The 25,706-nt window shown below is 42.7% G+C and overlaps 1 protein-coding gene across 4 annotated transcripts in view; it reads right to left on the bottom strand.

Annotated features, from left to right (window-relative positions):
• Positions 1-25,311, bottom strand: part of RAD54L2 (RAD54 like 2) — a 109,321-nt gene extending 84,010 nt beyond the window's left edge. For 2 of the 4 annotated variants that reach the window (XM_059389830.1, XM_059389835.1), the window contains exons 1-2: positions 25,225-25,311; positions 22,483-22,627 (exon numbers count right to left, since the gene is read on the bottom strand). The gene's annotated coding sequence lies outside the window, so the exon portion shown is untranslated. The remainder of the gene's footprint in view (positions 1-22,482; positions 22,628-25,224) is intronic. The other 2 variants (XM_059389831.1, XM_059389832.1) reach the window with 2 other exon arrangements.
• Positions 25,312-25,706: the final 395 nt, after the last annotated feature.

Below are 25,706 nucleotides of genomic sequence, written 5' to 3'. Positions count from 1 at the left end.
ATATATTATAGCCCTCTCACCCAATTGAATATTATACAACTTGAAATAAATGAACTAGAACACAACATAAATCCCTATGGATAAACTTCAATGACATAATATTAAGTGAAAAAGTTATGGAAAGATAAATACAAGATAATAACCACTTATATAAAGTGTTAAAATATACAAAACAACACTCAATGCTGTAAGGAAACATATTCAGTAAAAGAAAGAAAACATGCATGAGAATAACATGTAATTCACAAGAGTGTTACTGCTAGGGTAAGAAAGTAAATGGGACTGGGGCGCCTGGGTGGCTCAGTGGGTTAAGCCGCTGCCTTCGGCTCGGGTCATGATCTCGGAGTCCTGGGATCGAGTCCCACATCGGGCTCTCTGGCAGGGAGCCTGCTTCCCTCTCTCTCTGCCTGCCTCTCTGTCTACTGTGATCTCTCTCTGTCAAATAAATAAATAAAATCTTTAAAAAAAAAAAAAAAAGAAAGAAAAGAAAGTAAATGGGACTAAGAAGTTAAATATCTTCACTTTGGTTTGTTTTTTTAAGTATGAATATCTGAAGCAGGATTATGATATATTGAGATATGTTAAAGCTGGAGGGTCATAAGCATTTTTGTTATACTATTCTGAATACTCTCCTGTATGTTTGAAATAAATAAACAAAATAAACAATAACCAACAACCACCCAAAATAATAAATAAAAGTTCTGACAAGCAGCAACCACTAAAAGTCATTTTTCTGGCATTAAAAATTAGTTTAAAAAAAAAAATCATTTCCAGGGACGCCTGACTGGCTCAGTCAGTTGAGCATCTGACTCTTGGTTTTGGCTCAAGTCATGATCTCAGAGCCATGGGATCAAGCTCCATGCTCAGCATGGAGTCTGCTTCTAACTCTCCCTCTGTTCCTCCCCCTCCCCTGTTCTTTCTCTCTAAAATAAACAATAAAGATAAAATCTTAAAAAAAAAAAAAATCAGTTCCAGCTCTTATAAAGGGAGGTTCATCACATCATTCCAGCTGGTGACCCAACCCTAAATCACCTTTATCAATTACTAAGGACACACGCTTGTGGCAATGATCTGCTGAGCTTCCACAGCTATGCTGCGGAAACTGTATCACTTATTAAAATTCTCACATTGGGGTGCCTGGGTGGCTCAGTGGGTTAAGCCGCTGCCTTCGGCTCAGGTCATGATCTCAGGGTCCTGGGATCGAGTCCCGCATCAGGCTCTCTGCTCAGCGGGGAGCCTGCTTCCCTCTCTCTCTGCCTGCCTCTCCATCTACTTGTGATTTCTCTCTGTCAAATAAATACATAAAAAATCTTTAAAAAATAAAAAATAAAATAAAATTCTCACATTAAATCTAACTGGATTAATATGTAATGATTTTTTTAAGTAATAAAATTAATATTTGATGGACATAAACACACTGAAGGAAGAACATACTTGCCAATTAAACAGAACAGCAGGCCCGGGGCATCTGGGTGGCTCAGTGGGTTAAAACAGCACAGCAGGGGACACCTGGGTGGCTCAGTGGGTCATGACTCAGGTCATGATCCCAGGGTCCTAGGATCAAGCCCCGCAGGGAGCCTGCTTCCTCCCCTCCCTCTCTGCCTGTCTCTCTGCCTACTTGTGATCTGTCAAATAAATAAATAAAAACTTAAAAAAAAAAAAACAGCACAGCAGGCCCTGCTCTGCCTGTGCTAGATGGTGTCAGATTTGGCGAGGGGGGGTGGACACACACTACTCTTGGGGAAGGACAGTCACCTGCCAAGATACTACCTCAAAACCTCCTCTCCTTAAAAAGAAGACAACTGGTGCGCAGGGGGTACTGGTGTTAAGCAACTCTACAGACAAAAGGCCTTAATCTCAATTAGTAAAGAATCAGAAGGACAGAGGAATTCAGTACTTATACATGTTCCTGAAGCTCAATCCTGGCAATTTATGTTGTCTTCCCAGAGCATCTGAGACTGACAATTAGACCAAGTAGCATACAAGGAGTGAAAAGGCCGCCCTGTTCTCACCTCTACACACTGCCTCAGGGGTTCCGTACCTTACACTATCATCAATAAAATGGGAAGAAATAAAGCTTCTCTCATTTGGATTTGTACAAAGGCATCAAACACATGATCCTCAAATGAAAAATGGTTTCTTAACAGCATCCTATTATAAATATATAAATAACAGGCACTACAGGCTTCTGCAAAGCTGTAACTGCCCCATTTTAACTCTTTCCCCTATTATAGTATCACATCTGGACTAATTTCTCCAACAGGCTGTCTCTGGTTTAGACAAGAAGCCAATATCCATGCTGTATTAAGCATAGATATTAATTACCCACTTTAGAGGGTTAAAGGAAAGGAAGACACTGTGTTTATTTGTAAGAGTTTATTTATTTGAGAGGGAGAGAGACAGAGCCCACGCATGTGTGCACACAAGGGGATGGTGGGGAGAATTTCTGCTGAGCAGGGGGCCAGATGCAGGACTCCATCCCAGGACACAGGGATCATAACCCTAAACTGAACAGACGCTTAACCAACTGAGCCACCCAAGTGCCCCTTTTTATTTATTTTTATTTTAAGTAGGCTCCATGCCCAATGTGAGGCCTGAACTCAAGACCCTGAGATCTAAAAACAAAATGCTCATGCTCTACCCACTGAGCCAGCCAGGGAACCAGGAAAGGAAAACTCCAAGAGCACCTCTTATACCGCATAGAGGCCATTTCTAACTCCTTGCTCTGTTTACATTTGGTTAGGCATCCTAGATAATAAATCTCTTATCTTCAGTAACATCTATGGAGGACTCCAAGTCTACTGTAATCTGCTAACTGTGGCCCACAGTAGGCATTTGTTTTCCTGCACAAGGCAGAGACAAATTCCTTCAATGCTTTGGAAAAGATACTCCTGGCCTGTAGATTTTCTGAGTCCTTACCAAGGCCTGGCAGCAGCTTCAGACACTTCAAAAGACCTATCTATACAATACATTAACACCAGGATAAAGACTCTAGAGCCAGCTGACTCGAAATCCTGAAAAACACATCAATAGATGAATCAATTATTTAATTTTGCTTTCCAAAAGATGTCTCCTCTAGGCTGCCTCTAAACTTGACAGGAAGTACAGTGATCCTCCCCTTATCTGCACATGGTCTTCCTTCTGACATATCATCAGGTCAGTAGTAGCCTAACGATACGTCACAATGCCTACATCATTCACCACACTGCATCTCATCACATGGGCATTTTATCATCTCACATCATCACACAATACAATAAAACATTTTGAGAGAAAGAGACCACATTCACATAATTTTTATTACAGTATACTGTTATAATTGTTCTATCATTTTTATTGTTAATCTCTTACTGTGCCTAATTTATAAATTTAAACTTCATCGTACATATGTATGTGTAAGAAAAACACAGTACATATAGGGTTTGATACTATCTGCAGCTTCAGACATCCACTGGGGCTCTTGGAACATACACCCCACAGGTAAAGAGGGGCTACTGTAATCAATTTTTAAGGAAGATTTGAAAATAAGCACAGCATATTTAGGGAACTGAGAGGAACAGGAGAGAAAGGAAAGGGATTATGATCTGTAGAGGACAAGCCGATACTCTACCACCTAGTAACTAAACCTTCCACACCTGAGCCTTTTCCAGTGCCAAGGAAAGTCAATACTTTCATTATCTGCAGACTTAATCAGTTAAAACTCACCAAATGTACTACCACATGCTTATACACAGAAAAGAGTTAAAAAGGAATAACCCCTTCTCAGCAAAATGATAAAGTGAATACGACGCTACTACTACATTCTAACTGCTGACCCTTGTGGTTTTTGATAAACACACGAGCCAGGGCGGGGTGGTGCGGTGAAGACCGTGACTTTATAAGCCAAGAGGTTTTTGGGGTTTTTTTGTTGTTGCTTTTTCACAAAAATGCACATGCACATTCTCTGGGGGTGCCTGGTGGTTTAGTAGGTTAAACATCTGACCCCTGATTTTGGTTCAGGTCATGATCTTGGGGTCACGAGGTCAAGACCCTCCCCACAGGCTCTGCACTCGTCCCTCCCTCACCCTCTGCTCCTCCCACATATGCATGTGCATGCACGCACACATGTACCCTCTCTCTCAAATAAATAAAATATTTTTAAAAATAAGAATAGAATAAAATAGGGGCACCTGGGTGGCTCAGTGGGTTAAGGCCTATGCCTTCGGCTCGGTTCATGATCCCAGGGTCCTGGGATCGAGCCCCACATTGGGCTCTCTGCTCTGCGGGGAGCCTGCTTCCTCCTCTCTCTCTGCCTGCCTCTCTGCCTACTTGTGGTCTCTGTCTGTCAAATAAATAAAATCTTAAAATAAAAAAAAAAAGAATAGAATAAAATAAAATGCACATTTTCTGGACCCTGACATAAAGAAGCTCTCAGATCTTGGATGAGGCTGTTCTATAAACCTTCAGAGAATGAACAGAAGTCATGACTGAGAACCAGTACTTGGAAAGCTCAAACACCCTAAGAAACCAAAGCCATTACTTAAGGATACAGCCTCCTGGGGTACTAGTAACAAAGAACACTGTGTAGCAGTAGAGGTCCACTAAGCTCAGTTCAAAACATGGCCTGCAAAGAAAATGTGCTGGAAGAAATGTGAAGATGGAGTAAAAGACAGGAAACAGAACCAGTTAAAAAAGAAAGGCCAGACTTGAGAACCATTCAGGAGGTAAAATGAACCGCTAATGAAGTACTGTTCTTCAAGTCTCAAAGAAAGAGTAAAAGACACAGGAGGCTTCTCTTCTAGGTTTCCCTAACCAGTGCCTAGGGTGCTACTGTCACCTCCTCCTTAGACACCAGCCCAGGCTAGAGACCAGATGTCATGTATATCCCAGCTTTTATTATCAGCAATGTTGAAGAGGCAGTAGGTATATCACAGGGCAGTGTCGAGAGACCCAGGTTAAAGGTATCAGTTAAACAAATTATTTACCTTCTCCTCATCTGGGGTAATGACATCTACACATCAGGTGCAATAAGGGTTCATACAGCATATGACCCAGCAACACAGTAACTACCTAATAACCTAGCACAATGCAAACAAATCCTACATAGATGTGAAACTTATTTTACAGTGTCTCTCATAAAAACACAAGTCTTACTGCAGCTCCAGCCCATCTGAAAACCCCAGGAGGTGAGGCTGTCCAATATACAGCAGTATGTTGGTTCTCATATAGACAACCATGTTCCACTTAGGGAGAGCCTGTTTTTCTTTCTGTTAAGTGTATAACATCTTCCACCACAGTATGTGCTATCTGGTTTCTAAACAAATAAAACTGCAGTTGGAGAGCTCATCTCTTCAGACAGCAGCTGGGATACTGCACAGTTTTACCCAAAATTTAAGTAAAAAATTGGCCCCAAACCCAGAAAATAGGCATTTCATCCAGATAAAACTGGATAAACCAAGTCTACAAACAATGACTGAATAAAACAGTAGGGGAAAGAAGAACACACAGACAGTGAGAATAACCCACACCAAATGTCCCACTCATAGAAGAAGGCAACCAAATGGGCTCTGGAATATATCAGTTCAGATCTGCAGCCATCAGGTGAGGCAAAAGTTGCCAAGTGTAAGACAGTGAAGTTACTAAATGAAAAATATCCAGGACAGAGACATTCTCCTTTTAAGCTAGAAATAAGATTTATGTAAGCGGTAAGAACCAAATGTTCTACCTACATGAAGATTCAAGATTCCTCATGAGAAGATAAATAGCTTGAGAGCCATAACCTGGGAAAGGAAGAATATCAGTGGATACAAAATTTTAAAATATTAAATGTGAAAGAGTAACAGTTTCCACTTCAATTGGCTGTTTTATTGGTGCTACTACTGTTTCACAGATTTGATTTCTCATAAGTAATGCACTGATTTTATACCTCACAAAGGCACTCTTTGCCACTTTCACTTATGGAATAACAGTATGGGAAGTGAGTCTTCAAGGGAGAAAAATGAGCCCAAATGCCCTTGATGTGGAATTGTTCTTTAAGATGCTGTCTTAGCACATGATTCTGATTTAATTTTAATTTAAGAAAAAAATTAAGTCTTCCTCTAAGCATCTAAAATGTTTCAAAAAACATTTAATCTGAAATATCCACTCTGGTGTCAATAGATGAAAAACAAGCCTAGCAGGGGCCATCTGACAGATGAGACCAGGTCACAGGTCTCTCTAATGGAGGAATTTGGGCTAAGAACACTGGTTGGGTCAATCAGGTAAATTTCAACTTGCCCTAACCAGAGCTCAAAGACAGACCTGGTAAGGTTCATGAGCAAATAAATCTACCAATGTATGAAACAGATGGTTCTGTCAAAGAGGCTTCTAACCTTTAGAGGAAGAGTCTCTCTGAGAACATACAGAGCAAATTTCAGGGAAAGAATTTCAAGACCATTTTTACAATAAATTTTGTCTAAAAACAAACAAACAAAACCTTATTAATATTTAAACCCCCATTTAAAAAAATAACAATCATGCAAGTATTTATATAACACGGGAAACACACAGATATACACATGAAGGAAATGCACCAAAAGGTTAACCATTTTCATCTCTGGGTGGTAGTTTTCCCAAAAAATTTTTCTTTTTTATTCTTTTGTTTTATAATAGATATGACTTTATAACTGTAAAATCAGCATTTCATCTTTATATGTGTTTTCTTTCTCTGTAAAGCCAAGCAATCAGCAAACAGACCCTCCCTGGCCTCATCTCCATCCTTTGTAGCACCATATTCTTCAGGCTGTTGATTGCCCCTATTCATATCCACATCCAGTGACTGACCACGCTCTCATATTGCCTCCAAAAATTCTCTGGGTACCTACTGAAGTGCCTTATCTTAGCTAGGGCTCCCATGAAAGCCTAAAGCGAAAGATCATCAATAAAGTCACCCTTGAAAAGGCTTTTCAACTGCCCACGTAAATACACTATAGTTTCATGTATATATTACTGTAGACATATACCCTGAAACAAATTCCAAAAGGTTGTGGTATTCAGAAATTAAACCCTCATGTGTTTTGCTGCTTGGACCAGTCCAGTAATTTTATGAAGATTCCAGCTTGCAGGCCTTCCCTATTCATCCTCTTGCTTATCATTTCCAACACATCTTTTTACATCAACAATTCTCTATGGCTCCCCATTACTATTATTCTCCTTCTTCTCCTTTTCTTTCCTTCTCCTTCTCTTCCTTCTCCTTCTCTTTTGGTAGAATACTTAACTCATCACCACACCACCTAAAAAATTTCTCTTCTGCCAATGGTCAAAAATTCTTGAAATGTACAGATTTTGTCATATTAACTGTAATGACACTACCTGCATACACTGCCTGTGGGTACTCATTCCCTGAGTAAAATGGTGAGAAGAAATTACCTCACTATTTAAGTCATTATTTCTTGCTCTTTTTTTTTTCCTTTTGCAAAGAATAGTTCGATTTAAGGTAAAATGTTAGTTGTAATTCCATTACATAATTAGAGTACTTTTTTACTTGGAGTGCAAAAAAGGATTCAGTGTTGGTGGGCCTACTGTCAATCTAGTTAAGGACAGTGTTGAGATTATATTTATTAAGAGCTAATGAATAATAGAGACCCCAAATGCACCAGAGTTCAGAAAAGGAAGCAACAACATCTGAGGTTTAAATGCTGTTGGAAGGCTTTCTGGAGGAGGCAGACCTTGAAACAACCCTGAAGCACAGCAGAATTAGACAAGTGAGGAGGGAAGGAAAGGACATTCTCTGCACAGGAATCACAGTTGGATCTAAGTAATGCTGAAACGGCAGAAAGTGTCAGGTTTTCTGGAAAGGAAGATAAAACAAATCATCACTGAATACTGATTAAACATGTACTACTGACCAGTACTGGTAGGCACTGAAGACACACAGAGGGAATCCTCGTCACAGAGTGATGACTAGAACCCTCCAGGATCATCCCATCAACTGACATAGATATGTAAGCATACACTGTGAGCAATCTGGCAAGTACAACATACAACTAAGGTTCCACTGATGAACAGATTAACATATCCATAGAATGAAATATTTTTCAGCAATAAAAGAGAATAAAGTAGTGACACACGCTACGACATGGATTAACCTTGAAAACATCACGCTAAGTTAAACATGCCAGTCACATACGGCCACATACTGTCTGATTCATTTATCGGATATTCCCAGAAGAGGCAAATCCATAGGAACAAAAAGTAGATTAGTGGTCACCAGGAGATAGGGGAAAGGGAGAACAGAAAATGATAACTTAATATATATGGGTTTCTGGTGCCTGGGTGGCTCAGTCATTAAGCAGCTGCCTTCAGTTCAGGTCATAATCTCAGGGTCCTGGGATCAAGCCCTGAATCGGGCTCCTACTCAGCGAGGAGCCTGCTTCTCCCTCTCCCACACCCTCTTGTTTGTGTTCCCTATCTCGCTGTGTCTCCCTGTGTCAAATAAATAAATATTTAAACAAACAAAGAAATAAATAAGTAAGGGTTTCTGGGGTGCCTGTGGCTCAGTGGGTTAAAGCCTCTGCCTTTGGCTCAGGTCATGATCACAGGGTCCTGGGATCAAGCCTCGCATCGGGCTCTCTGCCCAGCAGGGAGCCTGCTTCCCCCCTCTCTGCCTGCCTCTCTGCCTACTTGTGATCTCTGTCTGTCAAATAAATAAATAAAATCTTTAATTAATAAATTAATAAATAAGGGTTCCTTTTCATAGCAATGAAATGCCCTGGAATTAGATAGTGCTAATGGTTGTATAACCTTGTAAATGTACTAAAAGCCTCAGAATTAAAGACTTAAAAATGGTGAAATTGCGGCGCCTGGGTGGGTTAAAGCCTCTGCCTTCGGCTCAAGTCATGATCTCATGGTCCTGGGATCGAGCCCCATATTGCACTCTCTGCTCAATGGGGAGCCTGCTTCCTCCTCTCTCTCTGCCTGCCTCTCTGCCTACTTGTGATCTCTGTCAAATAAATAAATCTTTTTAAAAAAATGGTAGGGGAGCCTGGGTGGCTCAGTGGGTTAAAGCCTCTGCCTTCAGCTCAGGTCATGATCTCAGGGTCCTGGGATCAAGACCCGAGTTGGGCTCTCTGCTCAGTGGGGAGCCTGCTTCCCTTCCTCTCTCTCTGCCAACTTGTGATCTCCATCAAATAAATAAATAAATAAAATCTTTTTTTTTTAATGGTTAAATTTATGATAGGTGAATTAAAAACGAAGTGGGGGGGTAAGGCTGGATGGGTCAGTCAGTTAAACATCTGCCCCTTGGTTTCTTTCAGCTCAGGTCGTGACCTCAGGGTCATGAGATCGAGCACCTCATCAGGCTTTGCACTGGATATGGAGCCTGCTTAAGATTCTCTCTCTTCCTCTTTCCCTGTGCTCTTTCCCCCCACACTGTGCACACATATTCTATCCCTCTTTCTCAAAAAAAAAAAAAAAAAAAAAAAGGGAAGGAGAAGGAAGGAAGGAAGGACAGACTGACAAACTAAGCCTCTATAGGACACAGAAGGAAATAATTTTACCTGGAAAGACTGGGCAAGGCTTTCCAGAGCAGGCAACAGATTTGAATGTTAAAGGACAGTGTCTGGGCAGCCCAGGCAGTTAAGTGCCTGCCTTTGGCTTGGGTCATGATCCCAGGGCCCTGGGATTAACTCCCTCTTCAGTGTCCTTGCTCAGTGGGGTCTGCTTCTCCCTCTGCCTCCACTCCCCCTGCTTGTGCACAGGTTGGGAGTAAAGAAAGAGACTGAAAGAGATGAGAAGTAGACGGGCCAGATCCTGACCCAACAGTGTCCTGAAGACCTTGCAAAGGAGTCTGAACTTTTTCCTATACAAGGACTGGCAAATATGTGGCACTTGGCAACACTTTCCTGTCTCTATTTCTGGCAGACATAACCATTATACTGTTGAGTGCTTCTCTGCTGAGCTCAGAAATGGACTCAATAGCTAACTCCATGCAGTCCTCCCCATAGTCTATATGCCCCTATAGAGAGCCACTGAAGGATAAGTGGCATCAACTAAATTCCCAAAAAGAGCACTGTGGGGGCGCCTGGACAGACGGTTCATTCAGTTAGGTGTCCAACTCTTGATTTCATATCAGGTCATGATGTCAGGGTTATGTGATCAAGCCCCAAGTCAGGCTACCCGTAGAGCCTACTTAAGATTCATTCTCTCTCTCTCTCTCTTTGCCACTAGCCTCCCTCCCCATGCTTGCACACACCTGTTCTGTCTCCCTAAAAAAAATAAATAAGTAAAAATACAAATAAAGGGGCGCCTGGGTGGCTCAGTGGGTTAAAGCCTCTGCCTTCGGCTCAGGTCATGATCCAGGGTCCTGGGATCGAGCCCCATATCGGGCTCTCTGCTCAGTGGGGAGCCTGCTTCCCTCCTCTCTCTCTGCCTGCCTCTCTGCCTACTTGCGATCTCTGTCTATAAATAAATAAATAAAATCTTTAAAAAAAAACAAAACAAATAAAAAGAACACTCTGGTGGCTGCGTGGAGGCAAGGAGATTAGGCAGAAAGCTGCTATAACGCTGGGCAAAAGGTGGGGAGACTCTGAACCACAGAAGGGACAGTGAGAAAGGAGAAAAGTAGAAACATTAGAGACTGAGAAGACAAAACTGGTAAGGCTTCAGTAGCCAACAGGAGCCCCAAAAAGAGAGCCTTGGTCATCCTATCTCCCCAGCAGCCAACACAGTCCTTGGTACATAGGAAGGGCTCCATAAATATTAACGAAATTGTTAAATGTTTTATTGACATTCTCTCATTATATCGTAACAATAATACCATGTGTTAAGTAATGTTATCCCCATTCCACAAAGAGGAAATCTAAGGTTTAGAGACATTAAGTGACCCATCCCAATTATACCCAGCTAGAAGAGTAGTAGAATTTGATTTCAACTTAGACTTCTAACTCCAAACTCTTACCCGTGGCCCGGGTTTCCAGCTTAAACAATGGTGTAGGTAAGTGTTGTTAAATAGTAAAATGCCAGAAACAGCTGGAAAATGAATTGGGATTATAGATACAGACTTAGGTGTTCCTGCCAAACTTAGGTAGCTGAAGCCTCAAATATGCAAGAGCCTCAGGGAATATGTGTAGAGGGGAAAGGGTAGCCAAGAAAAAGCCAAACCACAAGGGAGTAAAGAATAGTAGACGGCAGGGACGCCTGGGTGGCTCAGTTGGTTGGACAACTGCCTTCGGCTCAGGTCATGATCCCGGAGTCCTGGGATCGAGTCCCGCATCAGGCTCCCAGCTCCACGGGGAGTCTGCTTCTCCCTCTGACCTTCTCCTCGCTCATGCTGTCTCTTACTGTCTCTCTCTCAAATAAATAAATAAAATCTTTAAAAAAAAAAAATCTTAAAAAAAAAAAAATAGTGGACAGCAGAGAAGAACAAGCCAGGGGAGCATGTTATTCAGGAAAGACATTAGCAAGACGGGCTTAATCAAGAGTCAAATGCTACAGAAATTTCACTTATGGAGGGGTCACAGGAACCAAAAAGACATTTAGGGAAGGAATTCTAAAAGGAGTTGAAGGCTGCCTGGTGTTTCCATTTTAAACCTGGTGTTTCTCAGGGCATCAGAATCTGAAGAACTTATTAAAAATACACAGTTTCCCAGTTCCCACCAATAGTGATCTTATCTAAGTGACTCAGTCTGGTTAAGTCTCCATTTTGTCATTTCTAAACTGCAAGTAATAGCACTGATCTCATAGTTTTACTCTGAAGACTTTACACACTTTGAAGAAGTCCCACAGCTGATTATGACACTACTTGAAAACTGGCTTTTAGATATCCCAGCTTCAGGAACCACAGAAGGATTCTTAAGTGGAGAAAGATGGGCAAAAGGGAGTCCTTCCAGAACTGCAAAGATGAGAGAATGGAGGAAGGAAAAGCAGCTGTCACAATCCAGGACTAGACCTGAAGGGCTTGGGTTAAGGGAAAAGCAAAGAAACCAGAAGAATGGAGCAGAGGTAAGGCATCCCTTTACCAAAATCAGGAAGAACAGGAGAACTGGATTAGAAAGGAAAAAATAAAGGAATTCATGCAAGGTATTTGATAAGGGAAGTGAAAAATAAACATCAAAGAGCTAACTGGCAATAAATGTGTTTTGGAGAGGAAAGCAGTAAATCAATTAAGAATATGGGCTCTTGAAAAAATAAAATACAAAATATAGACTCTGAGATGAGATGGCCTAGGTCACAGTCCCAGCATTGCCATTTTGTATCTAAAATGACACTGAAGAAGTTACTTAATTTCTCTAAACCTAGGTTTCATTTATAAAATGAGAATTAAAAAGCGCATATTTCATATAAGATTTTTTAAATTAAGTGAAAAAAAATTAGTGCATTCCTTTGTATCTAATAAGTTAACTTTCAATAATTGTTGATTACCTTTAGCTACTCCATAATGACAACAATGTTACTGGAGATGTTTTGAAGAAACTAAGTCATATTATCCAAGAGAACAATCCTCGCAACTCTGAGAGAGGACAGGAAAGCGGAGGATTCTTCGAATTGGAATCAAGGAATTAGTACCTAAATTAATACCATTGGTACCATTTCACAGGCTGGGCCTTCTTCACTAATTACCACATCCTTTGAACACCCAGGTTTAAAAACATTTCTGGGGGCACCTGGGTGACTCAGTGGGTTAAGCCTCTGCCTTTGGCTAAGGTCATGATCTCAGGGTCCTGGGATCGAGCCCCACATCAGGCTCTCTGCTCAGCAGGGACTCTGCTTCCCCCTCTCTCTCTTCCTACTTGTGATCTCTCTGTCAAATAAATAAATAAAACCTTTTAAAAAAAATTCTGTAAATGTTCTTACCTTGAAGCAAAGTCCACTTTAATTCACTTATTCAATCAGTATTTATTGCAAAACTATCAGCACAATGACTTGTGCTAGATAGCAAATGATGCAAAATTACACACAATGTAAATATGGTACCTGTACTAAAGGGGATTACAAACTAGAAGGTGAAAAATAATAATAAACTAAAACTTGTGCAAATATATGAAACCAGGCATATGGTGAAATGTCACTGATATACTGCCAGTCATAAGAGTCAGAAGAGGGAGAACTCACTTCCAATGGGGATGAATCTGTCATCTGAACTAAGCTCACAAAGATGGTCATAATTTCAATGGCCATAACACAGGTTCAGGGGAAACATGAATATAACCAAAGGACACAATGTGAATACAGATGTAAAGCTGAAAGCAGCCACCAGTGTGTTCCAGGAAAAGCCAGGAATCAAAATCACCTAAAGATGTAGCCATGAGGTAACCAGTCCTATGTTAAGGACAAATAAAAAGGAAAAGCCACAGGGTAAAGCCTGGATTTCCCTGGAGTGGGCAGGTGGGGGGAGCCCGAAACTTGTCTGGGGAGCAGAATGGTGGCTAGGGTTCCACCTATGCTGAGGACATTTCTAAAATCACCTTTTCCTAGCTGATAGACCTTTAAAGGTGGCTAGAACTTCGTTTCGGACTCTTAATTCAGCCCTTCCATCCTTTTACCAAGAGAGAGAAGTGACTCTGACTGCCCAAGCCATGAAGTTAGTGGCTGAGATGGAGTTGCAGCCCTGGTTTGCAGACTCAATTCAGTGCACTTTATACTCATCCCCTTGTCAGACAGAGATGTCCAAAAGTCAGGAGGAAATGTGGGTTTGCTGCTTTGTAAAGAAACCACAGGTATAGAACTGAGTCACTTGGACACCCAGAAGCAATAGAAGTGAAAGAGCTAGGTCCCTGAGGGCCAGGCAAAGAGGAAAACAACAAACCTGGGTTACATCCATATCTAGAGGGACAAAAGGAAGGGTTTTTACAAAAGCACATCTGAGAACTAGGCAGAGCATCAAGACAATGTAGAATCCTAGAAGCCAAGGTCAGAGTTTCCTCTTCAGCTAAAACATACATGCTCAAAAAATAATCTGCTGAATCAATGAATGGATAAATAAAGACAGGGTGAGACGAAAAACGTTTGTGCCCCACACAGCTAAGCACTTAATGTGGAAGTATGAGATAATCTCAATCTCACAACAATCCTATGAGATGGAATTATCATAATTATTCTCACTACCATTCAAGAGAAGAAAACAAGCTCACAAACCACCCAACTTAAACAGCAGGTATCATAGAGCCAGGATTAAAAATCAAATCCTGGGAAGAAAAAAAGGAAGGACTGAGAGGAGGAAGGAAGGGAGGAAGGAAGGAAGGAAAAAAAATCAAGTCCTGTGGCGCCTTGGTGGCTCAGTGGATTAAAGCCTCTGCCTTCGGCAAAGGTCATGATCCCAGGGTCCTGGGATGGAGCCCCGCATTGGGCTCTCTGCTCAGTGGGTAGCCTGCTTCCTCCTTTCTCTGCCTGCTTGTGATCTCTGTCTGTCAAATAATAAAATCTTTAAAGTTTTGGTTTTTTTGTTTTTTATTTTAAGATTTTATTTGACAGAGAGAGATCACAAGTAGGCAGAGAGGCAGGCAGAGAGAGAGGAGGAAACAGGCCCCCCACTGAGCAGACAGCCCGATTCGGGGCTCGATCCCAGGACACTGGGATCATGACCTGAGCAGAAGGCAGAGGCTTAACCCACTGAGCCACCCAGGTGCCCCAAATAAATAAAATCTTAAAAAAAAAAAAAATCAAGTCCTGGGGCAGCTGGGTGGCTCAGATGGTTAAATGTCTGAGTTAGTCTCAGGAGCCCTGGGACTGAGGCCGCTTTGGGCTCAGCAGAGAGTCTGTTTCTCCCTCTCTCTGCCCCACCCCCACCCCCGTGCTTTCTCTCTCTAATAAATAAAATCTTTTAAAAAAATAAAATAGGGGCACCTGGGTGGCTCAGTAGGTTAAGCCTCTGCCTTCAGCTCAGGTCATCATCTCAGGGTCCTGGGATCAAGCCCCGCATCAGGCACTCTGCTCAGCAGAGAGCCTCCTACCCACCTCTCTCTCTGCCTGCCTCTCTGCCTACTTGTGATCTCTCTCTCTCTGTGTCAAATAAATAAATAAATAAATCTTTAAAAAAAAAATGTGTTCAAAATTAGCTTCAAACTGGTAAACATTAAAAATATTTGAGGGGCGCCTGGGTGGCTCAGTTGGTTAAGCAACTGCCTTCGGCTCAGGTCACGGTCCCAGAGTCCCGGGATCAAGTCCCTCATCAGGCTCCCAGCTCCATGGGGAGTCTGCTTCTCCCTCTGACCTTCTCACCTCTCATGCTCTCTCTCACTGTCTCTCTCTCAAATAAATAAATAAAATCTTTAAAATATATATATATATATATATATTTGATAATTGGGGCACCTGGGTGGCTCAGTGGGTTAAAGCCTCTGCCTTTGGCTCAGGTCATGGTCCCAGGGTCCTGGGAGCCCCACATCTGGCTCTCTGCTCAGCAGGGAGCCTGCTTCCCCCCCCCCCCCTCCCTGCCTGCCTCTCAGCCTACTTGTGATCTCTGTCAAGTAAATAAATAAAATATTTTAGGGGCACCTGGGTGGCTCCGTGGGTTGAGCCTCTGCCTTCGGCTTGCGTCACAGTCTCGGGGTCCTGGGATTGAGCCCCACACCGGGCTCTCTGCTTGGTGGGGAGCCTGTTTCCCCATCTTCCTCTGCCTGCCTCTCTGTCTACTTGTGATCTCTCTGTCAAATAAATAAATAAAATCTTTTAAAAAAATAGAAAAATAAAATCTTTTAAAAAGAATTTGATAATGTTCAGTGTTAAAGGAGAACTATAAATACAATATTTTCAGTTATTTGGTATTACCTAGAAAAATTTTAAACATGCATATCCTCTGACACAGAAAATCCACTTGTAGGATTTTATAATAAGTATACAAAGTACAGAAAGATGTATACAATGTATACAAAGAAGTATACAAAGATACACACATACAAGGATGCTTGTAGCTGCAAAGACAGAAACAATGTCTATCACCAGGGGACTAGAAAAATTGATACAAATATACAATGTAACACTATGTAACTATTATAATATATGATAGATCTGAGTATTAAACATGAAAAAATGCCCAAGATAAAAGCATTAAATGAAAAAGTTATAGAAGAGTAGATATACTGCAATCCCATTTATGCAAAAAGGAATTACTTTGGGGCACCTGGGTGGCTCAGTGGGTTGAAGCCTCTGGCTTCAGCTCAGGTCATGATCCCAGGGTCCTGGGATCAAGCCCCCCATCGGGCTCTCTGCTCAGCAGGGAGCCTGCATCCCCCTCTCTCTCTGCCTGCCTCTCTGCCTACTTGTGATCTCTGTCAAATAAATAAATAAAATCTTTAAAAAAAAAAAGAATTACTTTACCTATCTCTTTCTCTCACATACACATGCATTCATACACATTAGCAAACCCAGTAGAAGAAAATGTGAATACAGACCAAATTCTTTTTTTTTTTTTTTTAAGATTTATTTATTTGAAAGAAAGAGAGTACACTTGCACACCCACTCAGGGGACAGACAGAGGGAGTGGAAGAGGGAGTCTCAAACAGATTCTGTCCTACACAGGGGTCTATCTTACCACCCAAGATCACAACCCCAGCAGAAACAGACTGAATTCTCAATGGTAATTAACACAGAGACATGGATTATGGGTTTCTTTCCTTATTTAAAAATGTCTTGGGCGCCTGGGTGGCTCAGTGGGTTAAGCCGCTGCCTTCGGCTCAGGTCATGATCTCAGGGTCCTGGGATCGAGTCCCGCATCGGGCTCTCTGCTCAGCAGGGAGCCTGCTTCCTCCTCTCTCTGCCTGCCTCTCTGCTTACTTGTAATTTCTCTCTGTCAAATAAATAAATAAAATCTTTAAAAAAAAAAAAAATGTCTGAATTTTACTGTGCTAATATATTACTGGTATTACTGATATAATCATGGGGGAAAAAGTTAAAAAGTCAAGGACTTTCTACAAGCAAGAGATTCTGACCTATGAAACTGTCATGAGAGAGGGGTGCCTAGGTGGCACAGTCAGTTACACCTCTGATTCTTGGTTTCATTCAGCTCAGGTCATGATCTCAGGGTTGTGGGATCAAGTCCTGTGTCAGGCTCCACACTCAACACAGAGTCTGCCTGGGATTCCCTCTCCCTCCGCTCTTCCTCCTCATGCTCTCTCTCTCTAAAATAAATAAACAAATCTTTAAAAGTAGAGAGAGAAAAAGAAAAAGAAAAAAGGAAATGTCATGACAGAAAGGTAAGGGGAAAAAACAGGGAGCAGGAGCCTTAAATTAAAGTGAACTCATGGTCAAGAATGAGGGAGATAGGGGCACCTGGGTGGCTCAGGTGCCTGCTGCTCTGCCTACTTGTGATCTCTCTGTCAAATAAACAAATAAAATCTTTAAAAAAGAAAAAAAGAATGAGGGAGATAGGGGTACCTGAGTGGCTCAGTGGGTTGAGCCTCTGCCGTCGGCTCAGGTCATGATCTCAGGGTCCTAGGATCAAGCCCCTCACTGGGTTCTCTGCTCAGCAGGGAGCCTGCTTCTCCCTCTCTCTCTGCTTACCTTTCTGCCTACTTGTGTTCTCTGTCAAATAAATAAATAAAATCTTTAAAAAAAGGAATGCAGGAGACAGAAGGCAGATCTAGGGCCTATGGAAAAACTAAGCCTTGGGGTGCCTGGCCGGCTCAGCTGGTAGAACTAAGACTCTTGATCCCAGGACTGTGGGTTCGAGCCCCACGCTGGGTACAGAGATTACTTAAAAAATTTTAAAAATTTAAAAAGAAGAAAAAAAATTTTTTTAAATTAGCCTTGGGAAACATGCAAGCAGTTGCTGAAGGAAATGGGACCCTGAGAAGGCAGCACAGGAGGACCATGAGTAGCACTCAGAGCTCAACTCAAGTGGGGCAGCAGGAACTGCTGTCAACAAGACATCCGATTTTCCTGATTCCCAGAAACACTGAGCAGCCTAGGGTTAGCAAAAGAACCCAGAGGACAAAGTTTAGGGATGGCAAGAGTACAAGTAAAGGGTTCTCAGACCCAGGAAAGGCAGCACTGAAACTATGGGCCGTGCTAAACTGGCATCCAAGCTCAGTGCAGATGGGTAAAATAGTGAAACCTGGTGTGGAGGAGACAGTGGACTAGAAAGCACAATGAAGGGGCGCCTGGGTGGCTCAGTGGGTTAAAGCCTCTGCCTTCATCTCAGGTCATGATCTCAGGGTCCTGGGATCTAGCCCCATGTCGGGCTCTCTGCTCAGCAGGGAGCCTGCTTCCTCCTCTCTCTCTCTCTGCCTGCCTCTCTGTCTACTTGTGGTCTCTGTCTGTCAAATAAATAAATAAAAATCTTTAAAAAAAATTAAAAAAAAAAAAAGAAAGCACAATGAAGGCAAAGAGCCTGAGCTCAAGTTAGAATCACACCTAAAATAATTCTTCCCAAACTTTTTTTTTTTAGATTTTATTTATTTATTTGACAGAGAGAGAGAGATCACAAGTAGGCAGAGAGGCAGACAGAGAGAGAGAAGGATGCAGGCCCCCTGCTGAGCAGAAAGCCTGATGCAGGACTCGATCCCAGTACCCTTGGATCATGACCTGAGCTGAAGGTAGGGGCTTAACCCACTGAGCCACCCAGGCGCCCTTAATCCAATTTCTATACATCATCACATTAGGAGAAAGATGACTGCTAGTGTCAAGTATTGCAAAAACATCACCTGGTTCTGGGTTTTTGTCTTGAGCACTAAGTGATCTATTGCAGAGGGGGGCGGGCTCCCTTTAGGCTCCTCCCTATCCAGCCCTTTAGAGTTTCTGGGTTACTGTTAAGAGAGCACTACCTTCTTCGGGTGTACCTTTTACTGGCCAGAAGCCTGGAATTAGGAGTAACCATCCGCCCAAACTGAAGACCTAATAGCATCCTATGAGGACATAAAAGGGGTCCTAAACAGGATCAGAAAACCTGCAATCGGGGCGCCTGGGTGGCTCAGTGGGTTAAGCCGCTGCCTTCGGCTCAGGTCATGATCTCAGGGTCCTGGGATCGAGTCCCGCATCGGGCTCTCTGCTTAGCAGGGAGGCTGCTTCCCTCTCTCTCTCTCTCTCTCTCTCTGCCTGCCTCTCCATCTACTTGTGATTTCTCTCTGTCAAATAAATAAATAAAATTAAAAAAAAAAAAAAAAGAAAACCTGGAATCAAGTCCCAACTTATTCTTACTGGCTTTGTGCACTTGAAAGCAAGCCACTTCACCTCTTTGTGTTTTCTTCCTCATCTGTAAAATGGAGCTACCTGCATCACAGGGTTGTTGGGAGGGTAAAGTAAAGGAAATGTACACGAAAGTGTTTTATGAACTATAGTATGATACGTGTGCAAGGTATACTTATCATAAAGCAAACGTTTTCATTTCTGCCTATATACAACTTTCATTAATGGTGTTACAAGACCGTAAGTGGGCACTAGTACTGCCAATATATCTATGTTGGCTGAAATGATCCTTGTTTTTACTGCTTCTAACCTGCATTATGATCAAAATCTCAACATTACTCACAAACTATCTTCAATTTCACAGTTGCTTGCCATATTTAATGTCTTATACTTTGTCTCAATTTTCCTTATCTCATATCAGGTTTTTTTGTTTTGTTTTTTTATATTTTGTTTGTTTATTTGACAGATCACAAGTAGGCAGAGAGGCAGGCAGAAAGAGAGGAGGAAGCAGGCTCCCTGCTAAGCAGAGAGCCTGATGCTGGGCTCGAACCCAAGACCCTGGGATAGATCCCTGGACCCTGGGATCATGACCTCAGCTGAAGGCAGAGGCTTTAATCCACTGAGCCACCCAGGCACTCCTCTCATATCAGTTTTTATCTTTAATCTAACTACAGTTACTTCTCACGCTTTTCTTTTCTGCAGTCTGCTATGTTTGTCAGCTGCAGGAAAGAAGAACAGCATTATGCAGGTTTTAGTAAGGTTCCTCACACCTGGTCTTCAGTGGGATTCCTATGTGATCGGATCAATCATGAGAATTAAATCAAATAATTTAGATAGTACACTCTCAAGTTATTTTACCATGAAGAACCAAAAGGGTGACTTAATGAATCAGCACAATTCCTAAATTACTGGTTTAGTAACTCAGAACACATAGCTTCCTAACAAAGAATTAATTCATCAGTTTCAGTGTTAGTACAGTATTAGGCTGAGCAAAGAACAAGTACAGATAATTTCATAGTCACTGAGTTCAAATTCCTGAATAAAGTTTGGGCAAATAATCTTGGATCCTGAAAATGGTGATATAAGCTCAACTCCCAAAAGTCCATCAGCCAGTAAGTCACACACCTGGTGTTAAATCCATTACCCACTCCCACTAGTTGTCTGGAGACCTTGTGACCCAAACTGACTAGCCATTCTTCTTCACACATGAAGACAAAGTGCTCACAGTAGTAAATGGCCAAAGGAAGAGCTAGATAATACCAATGAAAAACTTTTATTTCTTCCAAAGCAAACTTTTGCAAGACCTACAGAAAGCAAGTAATAGCCCCCCAGCCTGAAACCATGAACGTATGGAATTAAGCAACACATTTTCAAACAGAATACTGCTTTTAGCAACCTGGAAGTACAAAGGCAGAAACGCTGTTTCAGCCAGGACCAGATGCAGCCATAAAATCAGAACTCTCATCACCACCAACTCCACAAGGAATGATTTCCTGTCATTTCATATCAGAGGTCATTCATTTATTCATTCAACAAACATTCACTGAGTAGCCACTCTGTGCTAGAGATGGTTAGGTATTAGAATATAAGGATAAACAAGACAAGGGTCTGCTCTCAAGTAGGTCACAACCTAGCATGGAATACACACAAATATACCAAAAGTTAGGAGTACAGTGTAATTATGAAAGATACTTGGACAAATTTCAATGGCCACACAAAAGACAGGCATTCAGCTTAATCTAGAAAGAATTGAAGAGTCTCTTAAGAGATGGTAGTGCCTTGATTTCTGATAAATGCAAGCCTAGGAGTCAGGAAAATCACTAGAATGGAGAGGAAAATTAGCAGGAAGTATATCCTGAGCATGCTGGGGACCCTCAAGGAGTTCACTATAACTAGAGCCTCAAGTGCTGAAGGAATTGTTGCAGAGGAGGGACTAGAAAGGCAGATACAGAAGAGGCTGGGTCATAAAGGTCCTTGTGAGATGTTGAAATAGAGATATACCAGAATCTAGATGTTCACTGTATTTTAAGGTAAAAGAATATTATTTACTTTTAACTGGAGTTAGAGACCTGCTGGAATGGACAGGAGATCTGACTAGAGCTGGAAGAGATTTAGGGCCAGTTATTTCTAATCACTTCTATCTGGCTCATACTTATTTTTCTCTTGACTTTTTTTCCTCTCATAGGGAAAAAATAAAACTGAACAATTCTGTAACAAAGGCTGTGAACCTTCTGTTCATCAAAAACATTTCTGAACAGAGTGCTATATTCTATCAAAATAGCCCAAATTAGAGAAAGATGACAAATTTCTCCAGCATCTGGAGTCTTCCTAGCAAAAAGACAAAATCAGGTCTCTGATAAGACGAAAGCTAGGGAAACATCCTGACCATGGCCTACAAGAACATCATGCTGCCTGGCATACCCTAGCACTCTGTCAATGGGAATACTTACCGTTCTCAAAACAAGGACATGCCGAACAGTTACCTCCTGGCTTCTCCACAGAAACTGCCAGGAAAAAACCTACCAGTGCCAGAAATGACCTTGGACTTTATAGTGTGGACTCCTGCCCACCATTACCAGATAAAGACTATCTCGACAATTCTCACCTGTCCAGAGTGCAAGCAGGTGGAGATAGCAGGCTACTTTCTTCACCAAAGAAACTGAGCCCTTCATCTATTCAGAGCACCCAGCTATATTCCTACTACTAATACTACTGAGAGTAGTGTCCCCATTACTACTTCTAACTACACTAACAGCTACTAACATCAATACACTACTACTAACAGCAAGCACTAACCACCCGCCCCCCACAAAGCACTGTGCCTCTTCTCCAGTCCTCAATACAATCTGCAGAGATTATATTAACCCCATTTTACAGATGAAAAAAATAAATAAAATAAAAAACAAGGCTCAGAAAGGTTAACAGCTTGCCCAGGTCAAAAAGCAAGCAAGAGGTAGAAGTGGGATGACTCTAAAGACATGCCCTTCCTATTGTAATAGGCACTTCAGAATTTTCCTAAAGAGAGCAAAAACTCTAAGCCTTCTTTCCAAGAGTTTCTGAACTCTATCCATTTGTCTAACAGGTAGTCAAAAATATTTTTCAACAATCACTTTGTTTTCAAAACAACATATGTAAACTGTTTTTATTTTCCTTGATCAAGTGCATATTTTAGATAGAAAATGAAAGGTATTTCAAAGAATTTATTATGTGAGTGCCTTGATTTTAAATTTCATTTATTTTTAGCCAAAAACATAAATACCGATAGATAAGAGAGGAAAGGACAGAATTTCATTCTACTAGATCAGAATGGAGATTAACAATTAAAAAAAATTCAAATACAATTTACATGATATTTTATGCAGTGATTATCAAGAGGCAAGCAATTTCAAATAGACTGAGCCTTACCTCAATCTTATTCCTCCTGTTCTAGGGGACAGCACTCCAAGTGATCAGCAGACACTCCCAGCCTACATACAGTGAACCAGACAAAGGGGGTAAGCAACGCCTTCATGCTCCCAAACCACAGTGGAAAGGAAAGTGTGACGGCTTCCTGGGGAACCCAAGCACATATACAGTATTTATAAATCACTGTTCATCCAGACACACACAGAAACAAAATGTTACCTGTGGTTTGTCTACAGAAATACTTAAAGTTAACAGGTATATTTAAATAAAATGATGCTAAAACAATCCCACACTAATGTGACCACATTATAGCTAAACTTTTTCATGGAAATATATTAAGATAATCAATTATCACCAAAATTAATACTGTATAAAAACTTCATTCAACAGCTTTACTGATTAAAAGCTTGATATACCTGAATCACTTCTTTCTTCACAGACCTACAGCCACTTCTGAACTAAGAACTACTATCAAAATGTCAAAAATATCACCACTGTGGAAATGCCCAACATAGTATCTGGAATAATTCAACAGATACAAACAGATAACAAATCTGTTTGATAACTTATCAAACAGATAAGTTTGTCTAGCATTACAAACAATAGCCACAGTGCTGAAAAGAAAGTATGAGCCATAACCAGCTTATGGAAGAATTAAGGTTTTAAAATAGAAAAATTTAAAAGAAAGAGAAAGAACTGAAGGGAAATACATGATTTTTTTTTATAAGGCTAAGGGGCGGGGGGGGGGGGGAACCAATCCCCATAACTATTAGCACAACTACAGACAGAATTACCTCACATTTCACATGAAAATTTATAGTAGACTCCAGTGCCTCTTAACACTCTAAATAAACTCAAAAGGTGCAACGATTCTGATACTTTGTTCTTTCCATCTAGAATTTAATACCTCATTCAACTTTTGTCTGAACGCTACATACAGACCTCTGGTGAACAGTTGCAGGCCTCAGAGTTGGAGTTTGCATCCTGCCTTTAAATAATACAGATGAGGGGCGCCTGGGTTGCCCAGTGGGTTAAGCCTCTGCCTTCGGCTCAGGTCATGATCTCAGGGTCCTGGGATTGAGCCCCACATCGGGCTCTCTGCTCAGCGGGGAGCCTGCTTTCCCCTCTTTCTCTGCCTGCCTCTCTGCCTACTTGTGATCTCTATCAAATAAATAAATAAAATCTTTAAAAAATAATAATAATACAGATGAGACACAGTGTACAGACCAAACTCACTGAAGGTAGATAACACTTCCAGTGAAGAAAATGTCCTGTGAGGGCTCAAATGGCAGTCACTAAGATTTAAAAGATTCAACATAATGACTTCATGGCAGTAGGAGAAAATGGATGTTTCTTGGATTTGGGGATATGAAGAGTATTTAACAACATCAACTGTTAGGGTCTTCACATCCCCCTCTAGAGTTGCACACATTTAACAATAACACACAAATTAGTGAAAACAGGCTCTTAAATTAATTTAGATTTGTAAGAATTGTAAGAATTGGCGCCGCCAACCCAGGCGCCCCTCATCTAGAATTTACATATATTACAGTATCTAAGTTTGTCTAGCATTACAAACAATAGCCACAGTGCTGAAAAGAAAGTATGAGTCACAACTCAAAAACAGGAGGAAAAAAAAAAAAATGAACAGAAGAAAAGCTTTGGATCCAAATACCACAAACAAAATTCTTTGCCTAAAATATTGTCAATGACAGCTACCATTCTGACTCGGAGTGAGAAGGAATGATTTCACACTATCTTCTACTCAGGAACGAATTCCTTCAATCCCCCAAAGCCCTTTCCAGCCCCATTTACCTTGGTGCCCAGGCACTAATATAGTCAGTCACATCCACTAGCAAGCACAGGAATTCTAACAGATCTGAGTCACCCACTCCCCCGCAGGAAGAGGTCATTCTCTATCGGGAAGCCCACTCTGCGAAGTTCTCTTGTTCATCTCCCAGGCTGCCACCACCATGGCCCACATACAGCAGCCTACCAAACTCGGCAGCCTACCAACACTCCTCTACACTCCCCAAATCACAACTCCGGCCTCACCCTACCGCCAAGGTAGCCAACATTACTCACATTACTCACCGTGGCACTCTTGTGACACTCAGTTCCCTGCCCAAGAACCCCTCAACGCCAGGATGCATCTGGGCCCTGGAGAATCCAGCTCTTTGCTCAACTCCTCTGTGCCCAGCTGAGCTTCTGCCTTTCCAGGAACTAATCACTGGTTTCCCCCAAGAAGCCAAACTCCTCGTGCCTCTTCTCCCCAGCTAGACCCCAGTCCGCCAAGTTCACAGACCTCGGAAGACTGGGGGTAGGGAGAAGACACATCCCGATGCGCCTGAGGAACCAGGCACACTGAGGCCCCTAGAATTCCAAACGCACCCCCCCACACATTCACCCCACTGTGGTCTGCCTCCAGGGCGACCGCATCAAGCGTCAAGAGCGCACGCCAAAGGAGTTAAGACTCCGTGCCCCTATGATTCCCTTTCCTGGATACCAAGATACAAAATATCAGCCACCGAGGCCCAGGGTCGAAGCCAAGACCCTCTCCAAGGCTCCGGCCACTGGAGTTCCCCAATGGGGATCCAGCGCCCCAAGGCCCGGGCCGCTGGGACAGGCTGGCTGCCCCAGGCCGCTGAGCGCCATGGGCCCGGGCCGCGTCCCCATTCGGCCCCCATTGTTGCGGGTCCCGGCGGCCCGAGTCGGGAGCCGGGGGCCGGCACCGGCACTCACCTCCGGCGCCGCGGCTCAGGGCCAAGCGGGGCCGGGCAGGGCCAAGCGGCTGAGCGTCCCGCGGCTCCTGCCTCGGCGGCGTCTGCGGCGGCGGGGGCGGGGGTGGCGGCTGAGGCGGGAAGCGGCCGGCCAGGCCCGGGCGCCGCGGGCTGGCTCCGGGCAAGCGTCGGTCTTCTCCGGCGGCGGCGCTCGCAGGCTCCGCTCGCGGTCCGCGCCAGAATGCGTCCCCCGCCCGGCCCGCGCGCCCGGCCGCCCGGACGGGAACACGCGCCGCCGACAGTAAAGTTCCGCTGAGAGCCACCCGGAGGCCGTCCTTCCCCAGTGCCGGGTGTACCATGCATAGAGCCTGCTATGTATGCTACGGATGACCGTCTCAGAAGTGAAGGCGGCACCAAAATCCCAGGCCTGGATCCACCTGGGAACGGTTCCGGGGTGGGTTCGACAGAATGGGTTTGGACCCCGCCACCAGAGACGCATGCTGG

The sequence above is a fragment of the Mustela nigripes genome, chromosome 2, assembly GCF_022355385.1.
Source record: "Mustela nigripes isolate SB6536 chromosome 2, MUSNIG.SB6536, whole genome shotgun sequence".
NCBI lineage: Eukaryota > Metazoa > Chordata > Mammalia > Carnivora > Mustelidae > Mustela > Mustela nigripes.
Note: the sequence above shows the minus strand (reverse complement) of the source record. Positions and strands in the feature narration are given on the sequence as shown.